Below are 16,657 nucleotides of genomic sequence, written 5' to 3' on the forward strand. Positions count from 1 at the left end.
AGATATCTGTGATACTAGTGTATGGGGACAGTGGGCCATTCCGCAAGAGGAAAGTAAGCAGGAGATATCTGTGATACTAGTGTATGGGGACAGCGGGCCATTCCGCAAGAGGACGGTAAGCAGGAGATATCTGTGATACTAGTGTATGGGGACAGTGGGCCATTCCGCAAGAGGAAGGTAAGCATTAGATATCTGTGATACTAGTGTATGGGGACTGCGGGCCATTCCGCAAGAGGAAGGTAAGCATTAGATATCTGTGATACTAGTGTATGGGGACTGCGGGCCATTCCGCAAGAGGAAGGTAAGCAGGAGATATCTGTGATACTAGTGTATGGGGACTGCAGGCCATTCCGCAAGAGGAAGGTAAGCATTAGATATCTGTGATACTAGTGTATGGGGACTGCGGGCCATTCTGCCAGAGGAAGGTAAGTTGGAGATATCTGTGATACTAGTGTATGGGGACAGCGGGCCATTCTGCAAGAGGAAGGTAAGCAGGAGATATCTGTGATACTAGTGTATGGGGACAGCGGGCCATTCCGCCAGAGGAAGGTAAGTAGGAGATATCTGTGATACTAGTGTATGGGGACAGTGGGCCATTCCGCAAGAGGAAGGTAAGCATTAGATATCTGTGATACTAGTGTATGGGGACAGCGGGCCATTCTGCAAGAGGAAGGTAAGCAGGAGATATCTGTGATACTAGTGTATGGGGACAGCGGGCCATTCCGCCAGAGGAAGGTAAGCAGGAGATATCTGTGATACTAGTGTATGGGGACAGTGGGCCATTCTGCCAGAGGAAGGTAAGTAGGAGATATCTGTGATACTAGTGTATGGGGACAGCGGGCCATTCCGCAAGAGGAAGGTAAGCAGGAGATATCTGTGATACTAGTGTATGGGGACAGCGGGCCTTTCCGCAAGAGCAAGGTAAGCAGGAGATATCTGTGATACTAGTGTATGGGGACAGCGTGCCATTCCGCCAGAGGAAGGTAAGCTGGAGAAATCTGTGATACTAGTGTATGGGGACAGCGGGCCATTCTGCAAGAGAAAGGTAAGCAGGAGATATCTGTGATACTAGTGTATGGGGACAGCGTGCCATTCCGCCAGAGGAAGGTAAGCTGGAGAAATCTGTGATACTAGTGTATGGGGACAGCGGGCCATTCCGCAAGAGAAAGGTAAGTAGGAGATATCTGTGATACTAGTGTATGGGGACAGCGGGCCATTCCGCAAGAGGAAGGTAAGCAGGAGATATCTGTGATACTAGTGTATGGGGACAGTGGGCCATTCCGCAAGAGCAAGGTAAGCAGGAGATATCTGTGATACTACTGTATGGGGACAGCGGGCCATTCCGCAAGAGGAAGGTAAGCAGGAGATATCTGTGATACTAGTGTATGGGGACAGCGGGCCTCTCCGCAAGAGGAAGGTAAGCATTAGATATCTGTGATACTAGTGTATGGGGACTGCGGGCCATTCCGCAAGAGGAAGGTAAGCATTAAATATCTGTGATACTAGTGTATGGGGACAGCGGGCCATTCCGCCAGAGGAAGGTAAGCAGGAGATATCTATGATACTAGTGTATGGGGACAGCGGGCCATTCCGCAAGAGAAAGGTAAGCAGGAGATATCTGTGATACTAGTTAACGATACTGGATCAGAACCTCTATACACACCTTCCTATACCTTCTATTATCCTGCCTATACCTTCTAAGGATGACGCTAATTTGCGTATGCAGTCATACAGTAAATAAAGACTTAGACCTGGAATCTGTGGTTCCAAAGCACAAGTATTATTCAAGTAAAAGTACAGTCAGTTACACGCAATTGATCCAGACACAATTTAGGCGCAAAGAAATTATACAGACCCAAGTACAGTATACATACGCAGCACTTCCAGTACCAGGTGTTAGGCATCAGCAAGAAACCCCTTGTCTATCAGCATGCAGCACGAAGACTAAAAACCCAGTGTTGGAGCACACATATTTATAGTAGGGGTGAGCGGGTTCGGATTTCTGAAATCCGAACCCCCCCGAACCCCCCCGATCCGAGTCCGATCCGAGTCAGGCTCGACTTTTCCCGCCTGACTCGGATCTGAAATCGAGGCAAAACGTCATCATCCCGCCTTCCGGGTCTCGCGGGTTTTGGATCCTATATAAGATACCCACGTCGGCGCCATTTTCTCACTCGGCTGTGGACAGTGAAGAGGGAGGGTGGGAGTTAGGGCTGGCTGGGCTGTGTAGTGTAGTGTAGTGTAGTGCAGAGTAGTGTTGTGCTGTGCTGTGCTGCGCTGTGCTGCTGTTGTCCACTACTTCAAAGTCCATAGGGGCTGGCTGTGTTGTGCTGTGCTGCTGTTGTTAATAGGGGCTGTGTCCACTACTTCAAAGTCCATAGGGGCTGGCTGGACTGTGTTGTGCAGTCAGTTCTCCATAGGGGCTGTGTCCACTCCAAAGTCCTGTGCAGTGTCCCAGTCCTAAAGGGGTGCTGTAGTGTTGTCCAGGGGGTGCTCTGTCCATCAGGGGTGCTCCTCCCAAGTGCTAAAAAAATAATATTTTTTCTGTGTTTGTAAATTGTGTGCGCAGTAGCCGCACGTGCATCAACAAAGTAGTGCCAAGCGTGCGCCTGTGTCATAAGTAAAGGGCCGGCTGGCTTGACCGTTAAAGGGTGCTGTAACCCCCAAAGTACACTCCAAACCAAAAAAATATATATTTTCTGTGTTTGTGAATTGTGTGCGCAGTAGCCGCACGTGCATCAACAAAGTAGTGCCAAGCGTGCGCCTGTGTCATAAGTAAAGGGCCGGCTGGCTTGACCGTTAAAGGGTGCTGTAACCCCCAAAGTACACTCCAGTCCAAACCAAAAAAAAAATTATTTTCTGTGTTTGTGAATTGTGTGCGCAGTAGCCGCACATGCATCAACAAAGTAGTGCCAAGCGTGCGCCTGTGTCATAAGTAAAGGGCCGGCTTGCTTGACCGTTAAAGGGTGCTGTAACCCCCAAAGTACACTCCAAACCAAATAACAAAATATTTTTTCTGTGTTTGTGAATTGTGTGCGCAGTAGCCGCACGTGCATCAACAAAGTAGTGCCAAGCGTGCGCCTGTGTCATAAGTAAAGGGCCGGCTGGCTTGACCGTTAAAGGGTGCTGTAACCCCCAAAGTACACTCCAGTCCAAACCAAAAAAAAAATTATTTTCTGTGTTTGTGAATTGTGTGCGCAGTAGCCGCACGTGCATCAACAAAGTAGTGCCAAGCGTGCGCCTGTGTCATAAGTAAAGGGCCGGCTTGCTTGACCGTTAAAGGGTGCTGTAACCCCCAAAGTACACTCCAAACCAAATAACAAAATATTTTTTCTGTGTTTGTGAATTGTGTGCGCAGTAGCCGCACGTGCATCAACATAGTAGTGCCAAGCGTGCGCCTGTGTCATAAGTAAAGGGCCGGCTGGCTTGACCGTTAAAGGGTGCTGTAACCCCCAAAGTACACTCCAAACCAAATAAAAAAAATGTTTTCTGTGTTTGTGAATTGTGTGCACTGTGGCTGCACGTGCATCAACAAAGGAGCAGTGCCAAGCATGCGCCTGTGTCCCATAAGTAAAGACCCGGCGGGCTCATTTCTTAAAGGGTGGTGTTACCCACAAAGTGCACTACTCTCCAGCAAAAATAAAAAAATATTTTCTGTGTTTGTGTGCGCAGTAGCCGCACGTATATATCAATATAACATAAATGGAGGACCAAACTTTCTCTGATAAAAATAAAATAGGGAAAGATCAAGAACCACTTCCTCCTAGTGCTGTTGCTGCTGCTGGGAGTTGTTCATCATCCCAGAGAGGAAGTAGGAACACCACTACTTTTACTAAACAATTGACCCTCCAACAGTCCCTAGCGATGAGGATGAAGTACGACAGCAGTCATCCTGAAGCAAAACGTATAACTGAGGCCTTGACTGCTATGTTGGTGTTAGACGTGCGTCCGGTATCCGCCATTAGTGGGATTTAGACAATTGATGGAGGTAGTGTGTCCCCGGTTCCAAATCCCGTCTAGATTCCACCTGCATCCTCAAAGCAGCAGCGACAAGCGTGCGTCTGTCTGTTAAAGGGTGGTGTAACCCTCAAAGTGCGCTCCACGAACAATAAAAAAAATCCTATTTTTTTTTCTGTCTTTGTGAAATGTGTGGGCTGTAGCCGCACCTGCATCCTTAAAGCAGCAGCGACAAGCGTGCGTCTGTCTGTTAAAGGGTGGTGTAACCCTCAAAGTGCGCTCCACAAACAATAAAAAAAATTGTATTTTTTTTTCTGTCTTTGTGAAATGTGTGGGCTGTAGCTGCACCTGCATCCTTAAAGCAGCAGCGACAAGCGTGCGTCTGTCTGTTAAAGGGTGGTGTAACCCTCAAAGTGCGCTCCACAAACAATAAAACAATTCCTATTTTTTTCCTGTCTTTGTGAAATGTGTGGGCTGTAGCCGCACCTGCATCCTTAAAGCAGCAGCGACAAGCGTGCATCTGTCTGTTAAAGGGTGGTGTAACCCTCAAAGTGCGCTCCACAAACAATAAAAAAATTCCTCTTTTTTTTCTGTCTTTGTGAAATGTGTGGGCTGTAGCCGCACCTGCATCCTTAAAGCAGCAGCGACAAGCGTGCGTCTGTCTGTTAAAGGGTGGTGTAACCCTCAAAGTGCGCTCCACAAACAATAAAAAAATTCTTATTTTTTTTCTGTCTTTGTGAAATGTGTGGGCTGTAGCCGCACCTGCATCCTAAAAGCAGCAGCGACAAGCGTGCGTCTGTCTGTTAAAGAGTGCTGTAACCCTCAAAGTGCGCTCCACGAACAATAAAAAAAATCTTATTTTTTTTTCTGTCTTTGTGAAATGTGTGGGCTGTAGCCGCACCTGCATCCTTAAAGCAGCAGCGACAAGCGTGCGTCTGTCTGTTAAAGGGTGGTGTAACTCTCAAAGTGCGCTCCACGAACAATAAAAAAAATCTTATTTTTTTTTCTGTCTTTGTGAAATGTGTGGGCTGTAGCCGCACTTGCATCCTCAAAGCAGCAGCGACAAGCGTGCGTCTGTCTGTTAAAGGGTGGTGTAACCCTCAAAGTGCTCCAAAAAATAAAAAACTATTTTTTTTATGTGTTTGTGACTTGTGTGCGATGTAGCCGCACATGCATCAACAGAGTAGCAGTGCCAAGCGTGCGCCTGTGTCATAAGTCAAGGGCTGGTTTGGACATCTGGTCCGGACTGAAGGACGTGCCAACAATTTCTGACAAGTCTACTGTCACTGCATATGATACTGTCCTCAAAGCAGCAGCGACAAGCGTGCGTCTGTCTGTTAAAGGGTGGTGTAACCCTCAAAGTGTGCTCCACAAACAATAAAAATATTCTTCTTTTTTTTTCTGTCTTTGTGAATTGTGTGGGCTGTAGCCGCACTTGCATCCTCAAAGCAGCAGCGACAAGCGTGCGTCTGTCTGTTAAAGGGTGGTGTAACCCTCAAAGTGCTCCAAAAAATAAAAAACTATTTTTTTTATGTGTTTGTGACTTGTGTGCGATGTAGCCGCACGTGCATCCTTAAAGCAGCAGCGACAAGCGTGCGTCTGTCTGTTAAAGGATTACATCGGTGACAGCATCCAAGTAGGCATGTCAGACAGTCCGTACCTGTACTGGCAGGAAAAAGAAGCAATTTGGAGGTCCCTGTACAAACTGGCTCTATTTTATCTGAGTTGCCCCCCCTCCAGTGTGTACTCCGAAAGAGTGTTTAGTGCAGCCGGGAACCTTGTCAGCGAAAGGCGTAGGAGGTTGCTTCCACAAAATGTGGAGAAGATGATGTTCATAAAATGAATTATCAACTCTTCCAGGGAGACCAGCCTCCAGAACGTACAGAGGGACCTGTGGTTGTGGATTCCAGCAGGGATGAATTAATACTCTGTGAGGATGAGGATGTACACAACACTGAAGAGGGTGAGGAATCGGTGGTTGAGGAGGATGAGGACGACATCTTGCCTCCGTAGAGCCAGTCTGTGCAGGGACAGATTAATTGCCAGCTTGTTTTGTGGGGGCCCAAACGAACCAATCATTTCAGCCACAGTTGTGTGGCAGACCCTGGCGCTGAAATGATTGGTTTGTTAAAGTGTGCATGTCCTGTTTATACAACATAAGGGTGGGTGGGAGGGCCCAAGGACAATTCCATCTTGCACCTCTTTTTTTTCTTTGCATTATGTACAGTTTGGGGCCTAGTTTTTCAAACTGCCATCCTGTCTGCCACTGCAGTATCACGCCTAGATGGGTCACGTGTTTGTGCTGCCCACTCGTGTCGCTTAGCATAGTCATCCAGCTACCTCGGTGCAACCTTTTGGACATAAAAACACTATTGTGATGTGTGAGGTGTTAAGAATAGACTGGAAATGAGTGGTAATTAAGGTTATTGAGGTTAATAATAGCATAGGAGCAGAAAAACCTACAAATTCTGTGATTTTAGCTGTTTTTATGCTTTTTTTCAAAAAAATACAGATCCAAAACACAAAACCCAGAACCCAAAACACGGAAGGGTGGTTTTGGCAAAACCAATCCAGATCCAAAACACGAAGAAAGATCCAGATCCAAAACCAAAACACAAAACACGAAAAGTGGCCGGTGCACACCCCTAATTTATACCCCCCAGGGATAGACAAAAAAATAGAGAAGTTTCATGCTGATGCTATTGGCTCCCAAGGGGGATCCATCTGTTACGGAGCATTTAACAGGCTGATTCAAATAGACTCTCCCAGCCTCTAACAACTGGGGGTCTCTGCCCTCCTACCCCATGCAATCATCCTAACAGTTGTTCATATAATATATATTTTGTTGCTTGAAGTTTCTGCAGTCCATAAGTTGAGAATGCATGATGCGATCTCCCCACCGATAACACCGGAATACTGTGGAAAGAGTACGCATCAGTACGAAACCAAACACAGCTTGTTTAGCATGTATAAAACCTTAGTTACCAAATATCTTTATTTCACAGCGTTTATACTAACTGAACAAACTTAAACCTTATACCTTAAAGCTAATGGAACCTTGTAAGTGAATATGTAATGTGTGAGTGTACGGGGTTTGATATGAAGACGCTAGTTAACTGGGGACGGATGCGTGCGCATTTAGCTACTAAACAGTGTTTTTCTTATGCATTCGCTAATATGCGACTAGTTAACAGCGCTATTATGCATATTATTGTGCACATGAAAAATTATGGAAGATGCAATCGCATGGTGCTAATAGTAATCTCGCCATATGTACTTAATTGTGAGTTTATCTAAAATGGCGCTTGGGCGGCCATTCGCAAAATAGCGTCTTGCAATCTCATTTCCAAGATGGCGTCTTGCGGCCAGTCGCAAGATGGCGTCGCCGCGATTCAATTTTAAACTGAACTTGTCTCAGCCAATTACTCAGTTTCGACATAGTGAATGGGGACAGCGTGCCATTCCACCAGAGGAAGGTAAGTAGGAGATATCTGTGATACTAGTGTATGTGGACAGCGGGCCATTCCGCCAGAGGAAAGTAAGCAGGAGATATTTGTGATACTAGTGTATGGGGAGAGTGGGCCATTCTGCCAGAGGAAGGTAAGCAGGAGATATCTGTGATACTAGTATATGTGGACAGCGGGCCATTCCACCAGAGGAAGGTAAGCAGGAGATATTTGTGATACTAGTGTATGGGGACAGTGGGCCATTCTACCAGAGGAAGGTAAGCAGGAGATATCTATGATACTAGTGTATGGGGACGGGGGGCCATTCTACCAGAGGAAGGTAAGCAGGAGATATCTGTGATACTAGTGTATGGGGACAACGGGCCATTCCACCAGAGGAAGGTAAGTAGGAGATATCTGTGATACTAGTGTGTGGGGACAGCAGGCCATTCCACCAGAGGAAGGTAAGTAGGAGATATCTGTGATACTAGTGTATGGGGACAGCGGGCCATTCTGCAAGAGGAAGTAAGCAGGAGATATCTGTGATCTGTCCTGCTTTACCTTCCTGATGAATGGCCCGAACACTTGATTTTTACAATTGCAGATGAAAATATTAATTTTCACCTGCTTTTGTAAAAATTAAGTGATGATGAATAGGCCCCTAAAGGATGACACAATGGGAGCAGACAAAGATAAAATACAATAGAAGAAGACAATGGGAGGAAACACTGATGAATCATACCTGGCTCATCCATTAGGCCAGGGATGGGGAACCCCAGGCCCGAGGGCCATATAAGGCCCCTCGATTCATTTGGTCTGGCCCTCGGGGCTTTTTTCTGCTAGCCTCATCTGGCTAGCAGGGTGCCTAGAATGGAACCCGCAGCCAGAATCTATGCAGGAGTGCTGCCTGGATCATCTTTAGGATGCTTCAGGCGGTCACACCGCTGCCCTTACAGCTCCCCAGAGCATCCTCAAGATGCTGCAATCACCGGCGATAGTGGACCCGCCCCATGTGACATCACACGGAGGGGGCGTGGCCTGCACCGGGCATGCGAATAATGTTATATATATCAAAAAAGGTTCCCCACCCCTGCAGTATGCAATCCAGGCTCCCACCTAAGGCTCAGTGGGCACTGAGAGCACTAGATTACCCTAACTGTTTTTGTTTTATTAGTTTTTTTGAGGAAATGGTGGGTAATGGGGCCAAACTGGCAGGGGCGTATCTATAATGGGTGCAGGGTGTGTGCGGTGCACACGGGTACCCGCACACCCTGCACCCATATTATCTAAAACTTACCTATCCCAGGTCCTGCGTCGGGTCTCTCAGTGCTGCTTAAAATGTCGGAAAATCGCTGCCGCTGACATTTTTCCGGCATTTTGCGCATGCGCTGTGAGATAATTACAGAGAAAATGGCAGCCGCGCCATTTCCCCGGCGATCTGTGCCCAGAGTCTACTGATTCTGTGGTGGCCGGGCCAGCCGCGTCAGTCGGCTGCCGGCCGCCGGGGTGAGAGGAATGGGCCCATGATGGGGGATGCACACGGGCCCCCTCCTCTCTAAAGACGCCCCTGCAAACTGGTATGTTTCTTAGGAGCCTATTCAACATCACTTATAGGCCTGTTTTACATGTGGAAACGCTAGTCTTCCAGCGGGCGAGCGAATGCATAAACCCAGCATGCACGGCCAGACGGGCACCAGTAAGCATCACTGCTACTCCTGCAGCAATATTAGTGATCGCAGGGACAGCTGATCTTCGGAGCAGCTGTCCCCACACTAGAGCAATACTGAATTGCTCCGGTGAATTGCTCCGGATCCCAGCGGTCAAAATAATGATGCCGGCATCCCAAAATGGTTAGGATACTGACACCTGTCGGTCGGTATCCTAACCCTCCCCCTCTCCCTGACCCTCCCTACCTGGTACCTAAACCTAACCTCCCCCTCCCCAGTGCCTAAACCTAACCCTCCTCCCTGAGTGTCCAACCCTAATACTCTAATAACCCTAGAGCTTAAGCCTCCCCATAACCCCGCTAATTACCTTTGTGATGCCGGCGGTCGCGATGCCGGTATTCTAAGCACCCGACATCCCCTTTGTCTGGATACTAAACGTATCCTGTTTTGATATGTAGTGTACAGTGTAACAGTGGCAAGTACTGTATGCAAGAGTGAGATATGGGGCTATTCATTTTATTGGTGGGGTGATGTTATGGGCTATTCATTTAGTGATGGGGTTAAATTATGGTGTGAGCTATTAATTTAAGGTGGGTTGATGGGATTATTATTTAATGCAAGAGTCTCAATTGTGGACATTGAGGCCTATTCATTTAGGCCGTGTTGAATTCGTAAATAAACCTTTTAATACATTCCTGCCTATAAACCTCTAAGATTCACCTGCCTAGAACCTCTAAGACAAAACCTGCCTATAAACCTCTAAGATAAAACCTGCCTATACCTTCTAAAACCACAAGATGTCGCTAATTAGCGCTATGTTTGATTATACCATTAATGAAATACTGAGACAGTTGAATAGCGGTCCAACGCACTAAAGATTATTATTCAGGTAAAAGTACAGATGTTATAACGCTATGATCTAATAATGAGCGCAAATAAATTGTACAAACATTAGGTCATAAGGTACAGTTAATATACATGAAACGGTTATTAAAGATCAAAATACAATGAGCAATATGAGACAGAGAGACAGAGAGAGAGAGAGAGAGAGAGAGAGAGAGAGAGAAAGAGAGACACATCAAAATACAATGAGAGAGATATCAATGTCTGCTGAGAGCACATGTTCAAGATGGCTGGTGATGGTGTGTGTGTGGGGGGGGGGGGTTGGGAATGCTTCCTGCCCTATTGTCCAAACAGCATAGTCTACAAACAAACTCCATTATGAAGCTACCTGCCCTATTGTCCAAACCGCATGGTCTACAAACAAACTCAATTATGAAACTACCTCATTGAAATCTCCCATAATTCCATAGTTACTTAAATATGCAAGCTGAATATCATATGCCAACACATCAGGCAAACACTGCACCATTTAATATTCCAACATGTACAACACAAGCTGATTCCAATATACAACAATACCATCCTACAACAGACCTCATCCAGTACCCACTAGACCGTGGGGAGGGGGAAGGGCTGAAGCACATGCTCTTCCTTTGTTTGCAAGCCTCATGATCCCTAGGCAAACTCCAATTTGAAAACTCACATTAAGTTGTAACTCTGTAAATCATACATCCATCAATGATCACAATTATAATAAAGACAATATACCTATCTGACCCATACAACACCATAACTGGGTAGAATTATAATTTCCTTTGTTTACCCCACATGGAAGTAGCCATCTCTAATAAACTGCAGACAATATACCTATCTGACCCACACGGCAATTACTTATGACCATTCAAAGCTGTTATTAATTCAACTTCCATAATATATAACTGATACCACCCTATGATTACATTCATGAGTATACAACACATACCAAGCCTATCTCTCCCAAGCAGAGATATTGTTCAAGCACATGGGAAGGCCCTAACACAGAGCACATGGGAAGGCCCTAACACAGAGCACATGGGAAGGCCCTAACACAGCTCACCAGAGGATCTCAATCAACCAGCATCAATCATTTACAAATATTACAAAAACTCCATAATCAATCCCTTTCCTTCATGCTGATAACAGACTATTGTACCCTACAGTGTAGATGAAAATTACAGATTAGATAACATATCATCCACTGCATGCTAACACAGACTCATGAATATCCTTAGAAAGCTACAAACCACAAACCATGCTAAGCTAATAACAGATTAACACCCAAAATAGCTCCAGACACCCAAATAGGCTAAATATTGCACAATTTATACTTAGCTATAACCCAGGGGAACTGAGACCCATTTTCCGTTGTCTTGTGAGGGAGGGAACCTCTCTCTTCCAAAATCTGCAAGTGTGTCTGCTGGCTTGTGTGTTCTCAGAATGTGCATGCTATGTTCCCGCCCCCTTTTACCTGTGAGGTCATCAGAAAGGGAGTATCCTTTTGGTTTCTTGAAACTACTGTTAATTAGGTTCTAGTCCCAGTTAGCTATCTCTATTGATTAGACTGGAATAACCAGTCCTTTGGACAAAAATGTAAACAAGCCTACACCATGTCATTGTCTTTTAGTAAGGGTTAGAAATCTGTTACAGGGCATTTATTGGACAATTTCAAATGGATACAAAAGGTCTCCAACCTCTCTTTGCATCCCCCACATCTAAGCTGCTATGGCTTACAACATTTCAAAAAGTTATTCTCTCTAACATTCATATTTCATAGCCGCATGTTCTGATCTTCATATTGATGTCACCGGAACGCTGTGGAAACAGAGTAGATCAGTACGGTTCCACACACAGTCCAATTGTCATTTACTAAGCCATAGTTACAGAAAACATTCATTTCTTTATATACTGACATTGCTTTTAAACCAAGTAATAATTATCCTTTTTGCGTTACGGGACCATTGCTTTTAAATGTATGTATGCGGGGAAAACACCACTGCCTTGCTGTTGCTCAAATATAAGTCTGTGGTGATTTTAATGTGTTGGAAAGTTATTTTATGTATTCTGAACACTGTCGGTATGTGTTTGGGGAAGATTGTTAAAAAGCTGTTCATGCTACTTTTAGCAACTTTGCACTGTGGTTTGTGTACTATGTATTTTTGACAAAATGGCGCTTGTGTAAGCTTTCTTTTCTAAAATGGAGTCTTGCTGCCATTCACAAGATGGCGTCGTGCAGGTTTTCCTGATTGCAAACAGATTCTGTCTTACCCAATTATCCGGTTTCGACAGCCGGGATGTACTAACCGTGAGGTGTACATCCCGCCAGTCATCGCAAGGATACTAATCGCATATGTACTAACATATGCGATTAGTATCTCAAAGGACAGCTCTAGCATTAAGAGCTGTCCTTTGCGAAGCTGCCGCCACAGGGTGAGGCGGCCTCCGTGTGTCTCCTCCCCCACCTAGCCTGGGAGCTTCCTGCTGGTGACCTCTGCATGAAGTCCCGGGCTCCTCCTCCTCCTCCTCCCTGCACCCGGAAGCAAAATAGGAGGAGAAGGAGGCAGGGGGACCCAGGAGGAGCCCGCAGGAGGCTGAGGTGAGTGGGGCTGGCAGTGAGAGGTGCTGGGCGACTGCAGGGCAGCGAGGCAGCGGCGAAGCGTCAGGGAGCAGGATGCGGTAAGAAGCCCATAGGCTTCTATAGGGTAACGCCAGAAAAACCTGGCGTTACCCTCAGCATCGAAAATTGGGCGGCCGGGGCTTAGGGCCTGATTCAGAGATGTACGGAATTGCACAACAGCACACAAGCGGCTGTGCAATTCCGTCCATTTAAAATGCAAATGCAGAAGGAGGTGTCACACAACTCCTTGCTGCATTTGCATGATCCCACTGCTGGTCACCATCGAAACAATTGCAACCAGCGATCGCGAATGTTGCTCTCCGCAGCCTGGCCGGGTCCTGGCAGCTTGCGAGGCCAGGAAGTCTTTGTGCATCCACTCAGACCCTGGCCTCATCCCTCCCTGAAAACGGGGGCAACACGCCCCCGTTTCCGGGAATGCTGCCAGGGAATGCCCCCGATCCGCCTCCCAAACTCCGCAGCCTGTCAATCAGGATGCGGCTGGGACACACTGCAAGTGGGCTCGCAGTCGGAGGGATGTACATGCGCAGTACACCTGCTGCGCATGCGCATTCCTCCAAACATCGGAGATGTGCGCTAACCATCGGGTTAGTGTACATCTCTGAATCAGGCCCTTAGTAATATGAAAATGCGGTAAAAACGAAAACGGGGTTTTTAAGGCATTTTTCCTTTAGTACATCCCGGCCTTAGGAGTCTATTTACTAAGCAGTGTTAGGAGACAGAGGGCCTGATTCAGAGCCGGACGCTCTGACAAAGCGCTCGCTTTGAATCAGGGCTGGCCTTCTTGTTTTTTAGAGCGGCCTCCTGCATAGCTATAGCGAGCGGCCAGGAAGATGGTCACGATGGTCAAGACCATTTCGACCATCGGGCTTGCGACGAGACCCTTGTGGTAGGGTCTCGTTGCCGCAAGCCCCAGAGAGCATTCAGCTCTAACAGAGCCGGTCCCAGACGGTAAGCGTTCCCATGGGAACGCATCGGTCTGGGCAGCCACGCCCCCGGCCCGCCTAACAAAGGGGGCATGCTGTCACTCAACATCGACAGCACACCCCCTTTGGCACGAGATCCGGAGCGACGGAGTGCGCATGCGCACTGGCCTACCAACGATCCGGTTGCCAGCGCACAGCGCTTGCGACCGGGCCTGAATCAGGCCCAGAGTGAAAAGTGATAAGGAAGTGATAAGGTGCCAGCCAATCAGCTCCCAACTGCCATCTCACAGGCTGTGTTTGAAAAGTGCCCCCAGTAGTGGTACCCCCTATGCAGTGGCCCTTATATAGTACCCCCAGTAGCAGTCCACCCCCCATGCAGTGCCCCCAATAGTGGTAACCCTCATGCAGTGCCCCTTAAATAGTGGCCCCAGTTGTAGTCTCCCCCCTATGCAGTACCCCCAGTATTGCCCTTTTTATAGAGCCCCCAGCAGTGGTCCCTAGATGCAGTGCCCCCAGTGGTAGTCCCCTCCCCCTATGTAGTGCCCCTAGTAGTAGTCCCCTCCCCCCTATGCAGTGCCCCAGGTGTTGTCCCCTCCCCTTGTAGTGCCCCTAGTAGTAGTAGGCCCCCCTTGTAGTGCCCCTAGTAGTAGTATTTCCCCCCTTGTAGTGCCCCCAGTAGTAGTCCCCCCTTGTAGTAGTAGTCCCCCCTTGTAGTGTCCCCAGTAGTAGTCCCCCCAGTTGTAGTCCCCCCCTTGAAGTGCCCCCAGTAACAATCCCCAGTAATGGTCTCCACCTTGCAGTGCCGCCAGTAGTGGTCCCCCCTAGTAGTGCCCCCCCTGTAGTCGCTCCCCCCTTGTAGTGCCCCCAGTAGTGATCTCCCCCTTGTAGTGCCCCCAGTAGTGGTCTCCCTCTTGTAGTGCCCCAGTAGTAGTCCCTCCCTCTTGTAGTGCCCTCAGTAGTAGTAGTCCCCCCCTTGTAGTGCCCCCAGTAGTAGTAGTCCCCCCCTTGTATTGCCTCCAGTAGTAGTGGTTCCCCCCTTGTAGTGCCCCCTTGTAGTGCCCACAGTAGTAGTAGTCCCCCCCTTGTAGTGCCCCCAGTAGTAGTAGCCCCCCCTTGTATTGCCCCCAGTAGTAGCAGTTCCCCCCTTGTATTGCCCCTTCCCCAGTAGACACACGTAATAAGAAAAAAAAAAAAACACTTACCTCAATCCCCGCTCCTGCCGTCGCCATCCACTCCTCCGTCTGTCCTTCCCGGGCCAGGCCGCTCTGCATTATGGGAGAGACGTCATATGACATCATGACGCCTCTCCCATTGCCCACTGCGGAAGCCGGAAGATGGAGCGGCTCCGGCAGTGGGCACAGCAGCAGCTAATGAGAGTCTGACAGACTCTCATTGGCTGCTGATCAAAATAAACACACAGCTGCCGGAGCCAGCGGCTGTGTGTTTGTCACTTGTGTAGCGCTGACCGAACTCCATCCGGTCAGCGCTACACACGCGGTGCAGCCTGTGTAACAGTGACACAGATGGACTGCGGCCTGCATAACGCTGCGGCCTGGGGGGCACATGGCACCCTGCCCCCTGGCCCAGCCCGCCACTGGTTGGGAGGAAGGAGGCCTGATTATTAAATTACTTTCTTAGTGTCGATATTCTTGTTGATGTAGAATGGGAGATAGAGTCTTAGGGGTATATTTACTAATAGTTGTTTTTAATTTATTTAAATTTGATGAAAATTGATTAACATTGATGTTATGTTTCTGGGGCTGGATCGGATCACCATCGCCAGCATCTGAGTAATGCCTAAGCTTGTTAAGACTGGCCAGCGGAATTCCTCTAGTAGTGCCAGGAAATCTGCATATAAAGATGCATACCCTGGCCTTGGCACACCTGCAAAATGGGGGCAACATGCACCGGCTTTGTAAAATGGACACATCGCCATCCCCACCCAAATGGCCACAGCATGTCAGTCATGCTCATACTTGCTGACATTCTGGCTGCCCCCTCCCGGAGATGACAGCCAGGTTGGCATAGCAGGGGGCGTGGTGCAGCATAGGGGGGCATGGCCGGTGACATTACCCGACATTGGGGGCGTCATCATGGCCCCGGCTCGCATCACAATGCCGTGATTGCCAGCATTGTAAAGCAGGGTGTGGGGCCATTATCACGCCATTCAGCGCTGAATTGCGTCATACCTCACCCTGCTGCGGATGTTTGTGTGGTGGGGGGTCAGGGGGTGACTTGGCAGCTTTTTCAGGCAGCCAGGAGTGAGTACCACCTGATGTTTGGGAGCCTCCCGGCCATTCCGGGAGAGTAGGTAAGTATGGTCATGATGTGGCTTGGGGGCACTGTGAGCAATCTCGCAGACACTTGTTCCGCACATGACCAGCCCTGCTCATGCGCCAATCAGAAATCATCAGAGATGTACGCAATCTTTCATGTTTGACCTATGACCCAGCCCTGATTGCAATATTCAGCCTTTGGTTGTTTGAGTGGCCAACTTTTTTTATTGTATTAATTTGATGTTACCATATTCCTCTATATTTACCTACAAGAAAAGTCTGACAGCCAGCTGTCAGACATAGGGGTATATTTACTGAGCAATGGGCTTTAAAAATCCACGATTTTTGCCTTCCATATTTTAAAGGGCAATAACAGTAAACGCAAAATCAGGCTTGTTTTGCATTAAATATTATGGCCTTTTTAAATGTAGCAGACAAAGGCCCTCATTCAGAGCCGCACGCTATTTGCGGTCGTTCGTTTAAAATCAAGGGGTGGCTATTTAAATGATCCGTACGCACATTGCAGTGTGTTCACACCTCTAAGTCTGAACGAACGAGCAAAACATACGCTCGTTTATTTGTTAAAAACGCCCCCTGGCCGCACGCATCCTACGTCATGTCCGCTATTTATTAGATTAATCGAGTACATCGACCAGCGTATGAACTGCTCGCTATTCTTGTGGTTGGTGTTTGCTACCACAAATTTGCGTGCAGTTCTGGCTATAAAATAACCCAGTAACGTGGTCAATGACGCTGCTGTTTTAAATATACACACCCATAAAACGCCCGTTTTGACCTTTAAGCACGCCTGCGTTCGGATCTCCACTCCCCATTTTCAAGCACCTTCCCCTGTTACCACCCACATACGCCT

Source organism: Taudactylus pleione, unplaced genomic scaffold (genome assembly GCF_031769625.1).
Source record: "Taudactylus pleione unplaced genomic scaffold, aTauple2 ptg000276l, whole genome shotgun sequence".
NCBI lineage: Eukaryota > Metazoa > Chordata > Amphibia > Anura > Myobatrachidae > Taudactylus > Taudactylus pleione.